Raw genomic sequence first — 10,351 nt, 5'->3', positions numbered from 1 at the left:
AAATTTCCCGAAGCATTCTTCATCACTTTCCCCACTTTAATTTTTCTTCAGCGTACTGTCAAGCTCGTGCATCAATCAGAGGATGAATATGTTGTGTTTTAGCCCCCTCCTCACTGCCGCGCACACACCAGTGCTGACTTCGCCATTGAATATCTCAGAGCATCTCACAGCGTATATGCTGTCCCGCACGCGGCCGTGTACTGCGGGCGCGCCTATCGGGCCGGTGGACTAGTTCATGTCCAAATTGGGCCAATAAGTTCAGTCGGCTCGGCAGCCGTTATTATCACGATGTGTCGTCGGGCATAGCATTTTCTCATTCAGTTTAAAATCACTCGTCATTTCCAAGCTCAAATGAAGTGGGGTAAATGAACTTAGACAGTCTCCTTTTGTTTACATATTGTGGTGTAAGTTGCGCATGCTAAGGAATGAGTGCATTATCTGCCGATGGCTGGTGTTCGCGGGCACACGGCTATCGGAGTCGTTTCTCCATCTGCTAGCAAGTCTCGCGGGAACGCTGAAGTCGGCGGCCGTATTTCATGTCATGCTAATGGTCGTAGGTTATAATGACCTAATCTGCAAGGAAGCAATGATAAGTAGTGGCGATTTATCAACGCGTGTAGCATCTAAGAGCACTGTCGTCGCCAACTGTGGCGGATAGCCAGCAGCAGACAGTCGCCAGCTGTAGTGGATAGTCAACAGCAGATAGTCGCCAGCTGCAGCGGCTAGCCAGCAGCAGATAGTCGCCGGCAGATAGCGGCGTTGCCTGCAGACGATTGCCTGCAAGTAAAACGGTGAGACGGAAATGTGGAAATGATATACATTTTGTCCATCCTTTTGTATTTTTGTTTTCAGTCATCTCGATTTTTCTAAAGGTTCTTTCCTTTACGAAATGGTTGAGCGATACAGCGTTTTTCGTTGCAAGTAATACATTATAGGTCGTATGCACGAATATCGCTGGAAACATTATATGTGCTACGTAGAGCTTGTTGTTCGGACGACCTCCCGTGCCGTGGAAGCATTTTACGTAACTACGAAGTCCTTTTACCACAGTCGTTGGATTTTGAAGCGGTGCCGGTCTTGACTTATGGTAAAGGTTACGACATTACTTCCGGTAGCGAAAGCTTCCCACTGTCGGAAACACGAGCGGCCCCAGTGAGATTCGAACCCACCTGATGGCGTTATTGACACCTATAGAGCCTCCCGCTCACCGCTAAAACGTGACCAGTGGTCTACTCGTAACGCTATCAGGCCACCCACTCATGCAGGCATCTCACTTCGCCCCTACCACTTGCGCTATTCACTGTCACTACCAACCACTTACTCGTAAGGCACACCTGTCGTGGGTGGTATAACGTCATCGCTGCTCTGACTGGTGATGACTCAGGACTTCCGCGAATGTTCAGGAGGATCGTCGGTCACGAATCAGTGAATTTTTGCCCAGCCGGCAGAATCCATCCAACCAAAGCCGTGCTGGAATGACGCCAAAAATGTACATGACCAAAGCTGTGAAAGGTCCTTGGCCCTCGGTAGGTGCGAAATGAGAGATCCGGCTGCCGGAGCCAGTGGGACGCGTCATTATCAGCTGGTGCAGGACATGGAGCCATTGGGACGCGTCATTATCAGCTGGTGCAGCACAGGGAACCAATGGGACGCGTCATTATCAGCTGGTGCAGCACAGGGAACCAATGGGACGCGTCATAATCAGCTGGTGCAGCACAGGGAACCAGTGGGACGCGTCATTATCAGCTGGTGCAGCACAGGGAACCACCCTCATCTGGACCATACCTGCATACGCCATACCGCTGTTCGCCATACGCCGGCGTGCCGTGCTGGTGTGACTGTTGCAGATGCAGAAGCCTCTTGCGAGTGGAGAGATATTTTGAGTGTCAAGGAAAGCCCTGTTCCGGGTTCTCGGGAGTGGGCTGTTTGAGTATGTTGACATCGGATTGATCCTTTTGATTCGTCTACGCAGCTGTGCCGTATGTTTGTGTACAATACAGAATTCAGATGTTGTGCGAGCAAGGTATATTTTTACAATTATGTTGCATGGAAATTGTCTTATGTGGGCAGGAACATGCTGACCATGATTGCGGTCCATCAAACTGGCATGCTGTTACACGCGAAGACATATTCTCACGGCCGGATGCAAACACGTTTTACGCTGTTTCTTTTTTTCTTAATACGCGCCCGGGTGGCCGGCTACATACCCTTCGCTCAGGTGGGGGTCAATTTGACCCCCTGAGATCTCAGGAACTAAGAAAGCTAGAAACATCAAATTTACAGGGTGTATTGGCCTGCACGTTAACTTACTTAGGTCAAGGTTAAAGGTTCCTAGGCTATGACCTTCGGGTCAAATAGGTCAAACAAGGTCGAATTCCAGGTTGGTCTCCAAAGTGCCCCCAGAACCTAGATAGCTGTTTCTAAGCAAAGGTCACATAATCAGCTGAGGTCAGTGACCTTGTTTGACCTTTTGAAGGCCATGGTGACCAAGATCATGCAAGACTGCGCTGGGTTTTGCATTTGAATAAGCGACAAAGACTGCGCCAGACATTATGTTTGTAAAAAAATGCTGACCTGGATCATTTCAGGTCAATGACCTATTCTGATCTCTAAGAAGTCCATGGAAGATGTATATTGCGGTTCCTGCTATCAATAAATTCGAAATGAGCACCAGAAACTACGCCATACAGCAAGCCCCAGAGTAATAAAGCAGGTTGGTTTCGGCCTTGGTCTGACCTGTATACCTTGTAGGTCAACGTAATTTGCTCATTCAATATTTGTGTTGCCTAAGAAAGCATCTCGGAGATGTATGACTTAGTCTAGCACTCCGTTGTTGCAACAGATTGAACGATTCCCTAGAAATTTACTTCGCTGAAACCATGGCCTAACTTTGACCTGCCATAGGTCAGCGGCTTTACAAGGTGCATCTAAAATTTTGATGCCAAACCATTCGCTATTCAACTGTCTACAGCTGCGCAAAATTTGACGTGGCTGCGCCGCGCCTTTCGGAAACCATTCTGAAAAAACCTTCGGGGAGGGGGTTAATTTGACCCCCGCCCGAGCGCGTGTTAAACTTGGAACATGAATTGATGGGCTGGATGCTGTAATTTATGACCTCAAACTGCCGTGGGAAAGCTACGCAATTCGTTTGTTGAAATTGTCTACATCAGGCTTCACAACGCTGCTTTGCTAGAATCATCTATAGTGGGCTTTACGACGCTGATTTGTTGAAATCTCCTGCAGTATTTCACAACGTTTGCAAAATATCTTCGTTCACATTTCTTTCGGGCTCGCACCAAGCGCTGACGGCTGAAAGTCCTTTGTTGCCCCCCCCCCCCCCCCCCAGAGTGGCTTCAATCAGTCACCACGCCGGCTAGTCCAATGGCTTTCACCGCGGTCACGGCACCTACCGTGAGACCTCGGATTTCGCGGCCTCGACCCCACCGAGAAGCCGGCCAGCTCCAGCCGGTCCATTGTCCCGACATATTATTAAGCCCTTGGCCCGGCCGAGCCGCCGAGCTCCAGGAAGTGCCATCTCCGCAGCCCGGGCCTCCTAATCCGCGTGCACGGCTGTGCCCGTGCGTCACCGCGTGCACGCGTGCGGCGGCTGACGTGCGGCGTCTGGCGTGGGCGTCGTGCGCAGGGCCGCCGCCGTGGTCAGCTCACGGCAGTGGAGGCCGCCCGGTAACTCGTGAACGCGAAAAATGTTTTTAAATGTATCTATCTTCTACCTTATGCGGGTGTCAACTGACGTATAGGAAGCTCCATCCCGCATGGAATTCGCGGCATCTTAGGCTGCCAAAAGTCGGCCGCGTACAAAACGGTTTATTGTAACGGGACGTTTTGATAAACCTATTTGGGTCCAACAAACGGGTCGTTTTAATAACTGGTAGCATTATGTAACAAAGTGAGGCGGGTGTGGAGGCAGGTTTGTGGGCGACGACGTACTCGAAGGCGACGATAACTGTTTTGCAGCGCTCCTTCGCCTTGCATGTAACAGGGAGACCTCCCAATATTGTGGTCCATGCCGATTTTCCTTCTTCTCCAGCTGTCTCCGCTCGGACGTGGCTGGATGTGCATAAGGCCGTTGTGTACCCGCGTCATCTACGCCGGGCCCTAACAAGTCTCTCTTGGGTAGCATGCTAGAAAAGTTTGCGGTGCGTCTTACTCTGCGGTTGCTCGGCGAGCTTATGCAATGGGCAGACAACCGCTGCATTTCTCCGAATCCTCTGCCTCTATCCGTCGACATTCACATGCACCTGGTGTCTCTGCAGTCACGTGCTCTGTCTCTGCCGATTTCAGTGCATACGGTGCACCTGTGGTATCCAGCCCAGCTCCTCTGTTCACAATTGGCTGTGCACTAACGCCGAGTGCATCAAACCGCATTCCTCCGTCCACAACACCGTCTCGCCGAGGGCTTTATGCATGTTTGACAACCTGTTTTAATCGCTCTGTCAGCTGTGGGCTGATAGTTCCCATCGTATGCGACTACTGTCTTCCGCCCACAAGCTGAATTAGTTGACGGGGGGAGAGGAAGGTACCGGTACACAGTGTATGTCATTGCCCTCCTCCGTCACAGGCTGACAGTGGATGTAACCACCCTCCCACGTCTGTAGAGCGCAGGTTGACATACAGTGTGCGTAACCACCCCTCCATCTGTAGAGCACAGGCTGACACACAGTGTGCGCAACCGTCCCCCCGTCTGTGGAGCACAGGCTGACACACAGTGTGCGTAACCACCCCCTCCGTCTGTAGAGCGCAGGCTGACACACAGTGTGCGTAACCACCCCCTCCGTCTGTAGAGCACAGACTGACACAGTGTGCGCAACCGTCCCCCCGTCTGTAGAGCATAGGCTGACACAGTGTGCGTAACCGTCCCCTCAGTCTGTAGGTCACAGGCTGACGCAGGCTAACAAGCCGCGCATGGGCCGCAGACTGGCGGCGTACCTGACTGCGCTCCTCCTCCCACAGCTGACGGCGTGGACATGTACCCGGTGTACTTGGCCATCAAGCTGATGGCCAAGTACTGCGTGGTGTCGTGCCTGATCTCGATCCGCCTGCTCATCATCGAGCTGTTCCCCACGCCCGTGCGAGGCACACTGATCGGCCTGACCGCCTTCATCGGTCTGCTCGGGTCCGCCTTCGGCTACTACTTCCTCGAGCTGGTAAGTGTTGCACCGGCGCCGGCTTACCAGCGTCGGGCGGGCGCCTGTCCGTCCGGCTCGAGCCGTCTACAGCCCGCGGCTGGGGGTCCCCGGTGCTGGTGAGTCTTCCTGGAGCCGGTCAGCCGCCATCGAGCTCGAGCGTCCCGGGTCCGGCAACCTTGCTTGCGTGAGCTGCTCCACCGAAATCGGACCTTCCAGGGCTGGCCATTTTTGCGTAAATGCTCTTCTGTTGATCATGCCGCTCAGCGAGTTGGTCAAGGACGGCGGGGTCGCCCGGATGTGGTAGATGCAGCTGCGGCAATGATGGACGGCTCGGCAAACGCTGTGGTGCTGGTTCCCTGCACGTGAAGGTCCAATACGGCACGTGGCATGAGAAGTGGTGGTCCGTGCTGGAAAGTCTGCTTCCTGCACCTGGAAGCTAATGAAATGAACTAGTTTGTACCTGAAGACTACCGATGCATCTCTCCCAGTCAGGCGGCTGTCGAAGCCGATCTGCCCATCAGGCCCACCGCCAACGTGGCCGGCGAGGCGGCCGAGGGCGGGCACCCACGGCCGGTGGCTGGCGCCGGGGCCGCTGACTCGGGCGTTTGTCGGGCTCTCACGGCCGGTGGTCGGCGCGGGGACCGCTGGCTCGGGCGTTTGTCGGGCTCTCACGGCCGGTGGCCGGCGCCGCGGCCGCTGACTCGGGCGTTTGTCGGGCTCTCACGGCCGGTGGTCGGCGCCGGGGCCGCTGACTAGGGCGTTTTTGTCGGGCTGCGTGTCCCATGGCTTCGCTCTTCTGTCTGCAACGCTGGCGCTGAGCCGAGAAGCATTTCTGTCGCGCAGAGGTCTCTTGTGTAATCACGGCAGGAGGCATGTGAGAAATTTCGCTGGGTGTGAGGGCGAGTGCCTGCTGGCAGTTGGCGGGTGTGTTCGGAAATAGCGAGCATGCAGCACCAGTCTGGGCAGGGGATGATCCCTGGGCCGTTTCGACGCTGGGAAGCCCACTGAGAGTGTCATGAGCGGTATTTGTAAATTATGCGTATCTGCCATGTGACAGAAGTCAACGCTCACAAATAAAAGTCAATGACAAATACAAATTGAACTGGAGGTTTGATTGAGGAACATTTTATAACAGAAAATTACATAATGCGTAAGGTTACGTGCAGAATCGCCGAATTCTACATTTTGAGTGGTGCTGGGTACCGCCAGGTGAAGCTTATGCATGCCAATTCCACAATACATATGAGCCACAGTTCAGACTGAGAGCCTGTGGACATCTCATCCCGAGCCATCTGCCGGGTCAAGCGGATGCTGCTCGACGGTTGGCTGAAAATGGAGGACGGATCACCGGGAGGAGACCTCCGAATGGCAGCGGCTGTCCACGAGAGCGCCCCTGTGAACTATCTCACCCCGGCCGAAAGAGACCCATTTGGGCCGCACGGCAGCCGGCGCGAAGACATCGGTACATGACGACGAGAAGATGGAACATGGCAGCGGGCGTCCGCGGATCGATTGGTGCGGGGTCAATGGCAGCGATTGAATTATGAGAGAAGCGTCTTTAGTGGCGGGGACTGAAAGATTTCGTTACGCAGCATGTACTTAAGCAGCATCTACTTAAGCAGCATCTACATCTACTATGCTACTCTATTCGGAGAAATCATGTCAGAGTGATAGTCATGAGGGTTCATATTCAATGTGTTAGCGAACAAAAAATTAATACGAATGTAGACGCATTTGCCTCCATACGATAGTTGACGTACATCATTGTGCAGTTCGCTGCTAAAAGCTCATTGAAATGTGTAGTGGGTCGCGAAGAGGTATTTGAGGATAAAGGTCCATTGGCCTCTTGCTATTTTCATTGCCTTTGAGGTTGTTTGGTGGCCGGAGCCCCAGATTGGGGTTAGTTTCGGCGTGCTTAACATGGATTGGCGAGGCAGAAACTGCCACAAACAACTCTCACGCCCCGTGAACCGACCAAAATAAGCCCGAGACCCCGATCCGCGGCACAGATCGGCCGGAGCTGGAGGCTCCCCGTCCGCAGCGCTGGAGTGGCGCCACCACTGCCGCCGGCGTCATCAGCACGGGCGCCGACGGGTGGCGTGCGAGCGGCGGCGGCCGGCGGCGGCCGGTGGCGGCCGGCGCTGCCATGCCGCACGCCGGGCCTCACCTCCCCGCCGGCGTCTCAGCACGGGCACCGGCGGGTGGCGTACGAGCGGCGGCGGCCGGCGCTGCCATGCCGCGCGCCGGGCCTCACCTCCCTGCCGGCGTCATCAGCACAGGCGCCGACGGGTGGCGTGCGAGCGGCGACGGCCGGCGCTACCATGCCGCGCGCCGGGCCTCGCCTCCCCGCCGGCGTCATCAGCACGGGCGCCGACGGCTGGCGTGCGAGCGGCGGCGGCCGGTGCTGCCATGCCGCGCGCCGGGCCTCGCCTCCCCGCCGGCGTCATCAGCACGGGCGCCGACGGCTGGCGTGCGAGCGGCGGCGGCCGGTGCTGCCATGCCGCGCGCCGGGCCTCGCCTCCCCGCCGAAGGGCACAATCGGGCTGGTGAGCGGCTCCTAATCCGACATAATCGCCTTGTTGATGCGGCTCGCAGACACGGACCACAGCCGTGAGGAGCAGCCCGCGGTGGCTGTCAGTGGCGGATGTAGAATACGCAGAAGGGAGGGTCTGAGACTGACAGAGGCGGATGAAGGGGATGCCGAGGGATGGGTCTGTGACTGGCAGAGGCGGATGGAGGGGATGCAGAGGGATGGGTCTGTGACTGGCAGAGGCGGATGAAGGGGATGCAAAGGGTCTCAGCGTCCCAGTCAGGGCCAAGGGAGGTAGATTCAGGATCTGTCTGATGGCCTGTCTAGAGACTGGTGTAAGATGCCTGAAACAGTGGGCAACCATTTAAACCGCCATAATACCGCAAAATGTCGAGGCCACAAGTATTGGTGTACATGCACCATATATTGACAATACAATCACATGGGAAAGAAAATCCGATAGACGCGCGGGATTATTTGAAGCACCGCTTGCGTGAAGTAAGCATGCATGTGTCATCGGATGCAACATCATGGCATGAAAAGAAATGAGGGCTAAATGTTGGACAACATTGGCAAAATCTGTAATTGCTTGCCGACGTGTGTTATTCCTACTTAGAACCTCCCATTCCTTTTTTTATCTTTCTCCCCTTCTTCGTGGATAACTGGCGGTAAAAAACATCCGGCCTTCCCTGTGCTGGAAATGGGGAGATGCGCTGGAGGCCAAATGACTGTTTCCGCCGCCGTGCGCAGGAAACCCGCCACCCTAATAACCCAGCGGGCCGTTCCAGGAATTCTTCGCGTAGCCGTTAGCCGCTTTATCAGTTTCGCTGCTCCCCACGATGGCGAATCCTTTCCAGGCCGCCAGCCGGCCAATCTATTACGCTGTTTCCTTACTGTCGACTTTCTGTGCATTTAAAGCCGCGTGGTCGGATGCAGAATGAAAAATTGCCTCCAAAGCCGCGTTATTTTTCGCCAGCGCCTTGTCCGCCAGCCGCCGCCATTGTTTTCGAGACACGTTTTTCGAGCCCCTAGACGGGACTCAGACGTCGGATGTGGGCGGGGTGGAAGGAGGTGAGAGAGTGGGGAGGGGGCAGCCCTCGGCCTGTCAGACGCAGACTGCAGCCGCCAGCGGTCCCGAAAACAGCCACAAACGGATCGACCAATGGGTGGGGGGGGGGGGGGGGGGGGGGGGGGAGGGGAGGGGCTCGCCGACTGCTCGGCGTCACGAGTGATCGAGGCGATCGGGGTGTGCCCAAAGTCCAGCCGCAGCTGGTCCGAGGAGAGGTGCGGACACGTCGCTCATCTGACGTCATCGACGAGGGTCGTAGCCGATACGAGCCGACGCCGCCGCATCGCGCGCTGGCCCAGGGTGAAGGCAGATTTGTGGAAGTCGGGAGTGGGCCTCTCAAAACTCTCGCCTTTTTCAAGCGGGTCGCGCGGCTGAAAGAGCCGTGCCTTGCAACGTCGAGCAGAGAACAAAACATCCTCTGTTTTTGGAGCCAGCTCTCACCCGCACCCTCGCGCGCGTCCAACACGGGTTCACGCGTCGGTCCAGACTGTCGTCTCCAGACTATCCCGGCGGGACTGAACGGGTTCGCTTGCATAAGTTAGTGAGATGACACGCGGGTGGATGGGTGCTTGTTGGGTGTGAACTGTGACTGCCTGCGCCTTTGTCCTAACTTGGAGGGGTCAGTGAAGTGTAAACTGGAACCTTGCGACCCAGCTGCTCTGTATTTCCTTCGAAGCTGAATGGGATTCCTTTCTTTCCGCTGCTCGTGTGTGTGCCGCTCTCTCGTGACGTGAACGTATCTATTCACGTTTTTGTTTTTAAACTTGTGAATAAGGCAACACCCATTGCTCAATTTATCGAAGTTTTACCGTCAAAATTTGGTGTTAAGCAACAGTGTCATATACCCAACGAAACTCGACGCTGCTAAATGTGCCCATTCAAATTTGAGTGGATTGTCTACAGGATAGTACGGACACAGCCCTGCCTCCCGATGACCGATGAGGGGCAGGTCGAGTCAGTGGTTCGCCAGTTCTCCATCACATCGAAACCCAGGCCTCAATCAAATCAGCCTCTAGAGTTCCGTTGACCGCCCCGTGCACATCTGAGCTTGGAAAACGTGTTTGTATTTTGTATCGCTCTTGGTTAAACTTCGCGAAATGACTAATGTCGGGGCTAGCCTGTACACTATTGGTGTCGACCTTGGATCTCCCGGCTATTTATTATTGGATAGTGTCGGCTTTTGAAGGGCAGAAATCGTATCGCCGGCTTTCGAAGGGCTTTCGTCAACGTGTGACCAGCAACCCGTTTAATATGAATGGTAAGGAACATGAATGCATAAATTTAAAAAGAAATTTAACCCACGGATTGACATTAATGTTAAGAAGCTGATACAGGGACATCACGCACAACGCAGTCTCAACACCAGCGCCCAGGAATTGCTGGGTGTGCCGCCTGTGGCTGTCTGCCCGCGCGCGGCTTTCAGGCTTTCGAGCACCACTCCAGACTTTGGCTCAGCATGCTCAAAACAGCTTCCCTCCACCACTGCATCATTCTGGGCTTTATTTCAACGGAAGATGGATGGCCTCCAAAGAAGTGGACGGCGGCTGGGCCATGGGCATGGTCGGCCTCATTCTGGCCGTCAGTTTCGATCACGAGATGCGGTAT

This window comes from Pollicipes pollicipes, unplaced genomic scaffold (assembly GCF_011947565.3).
Source record: "Pollicipes pollicipes isolate AB1234 unplaced genomic scaffold, Ppol_2.1 Scaffold_4219;HRSCAF=4965_pilon_pilon_pilon, whole genome shotgun sequence".
NCBI classification, from domain to species: domain Eukaryota; kingdom Metazoa; phylum Arthropoda; class Thecostraca; order Pollicipedomorpha; family Pollicipedidae; genus Pollicipes; species Pollicipes pollicipes.
The sequence above is the reverse complement of the archived record's forward strand: the minus strand, read 5'-3'. Positions refer to the sequence as shown.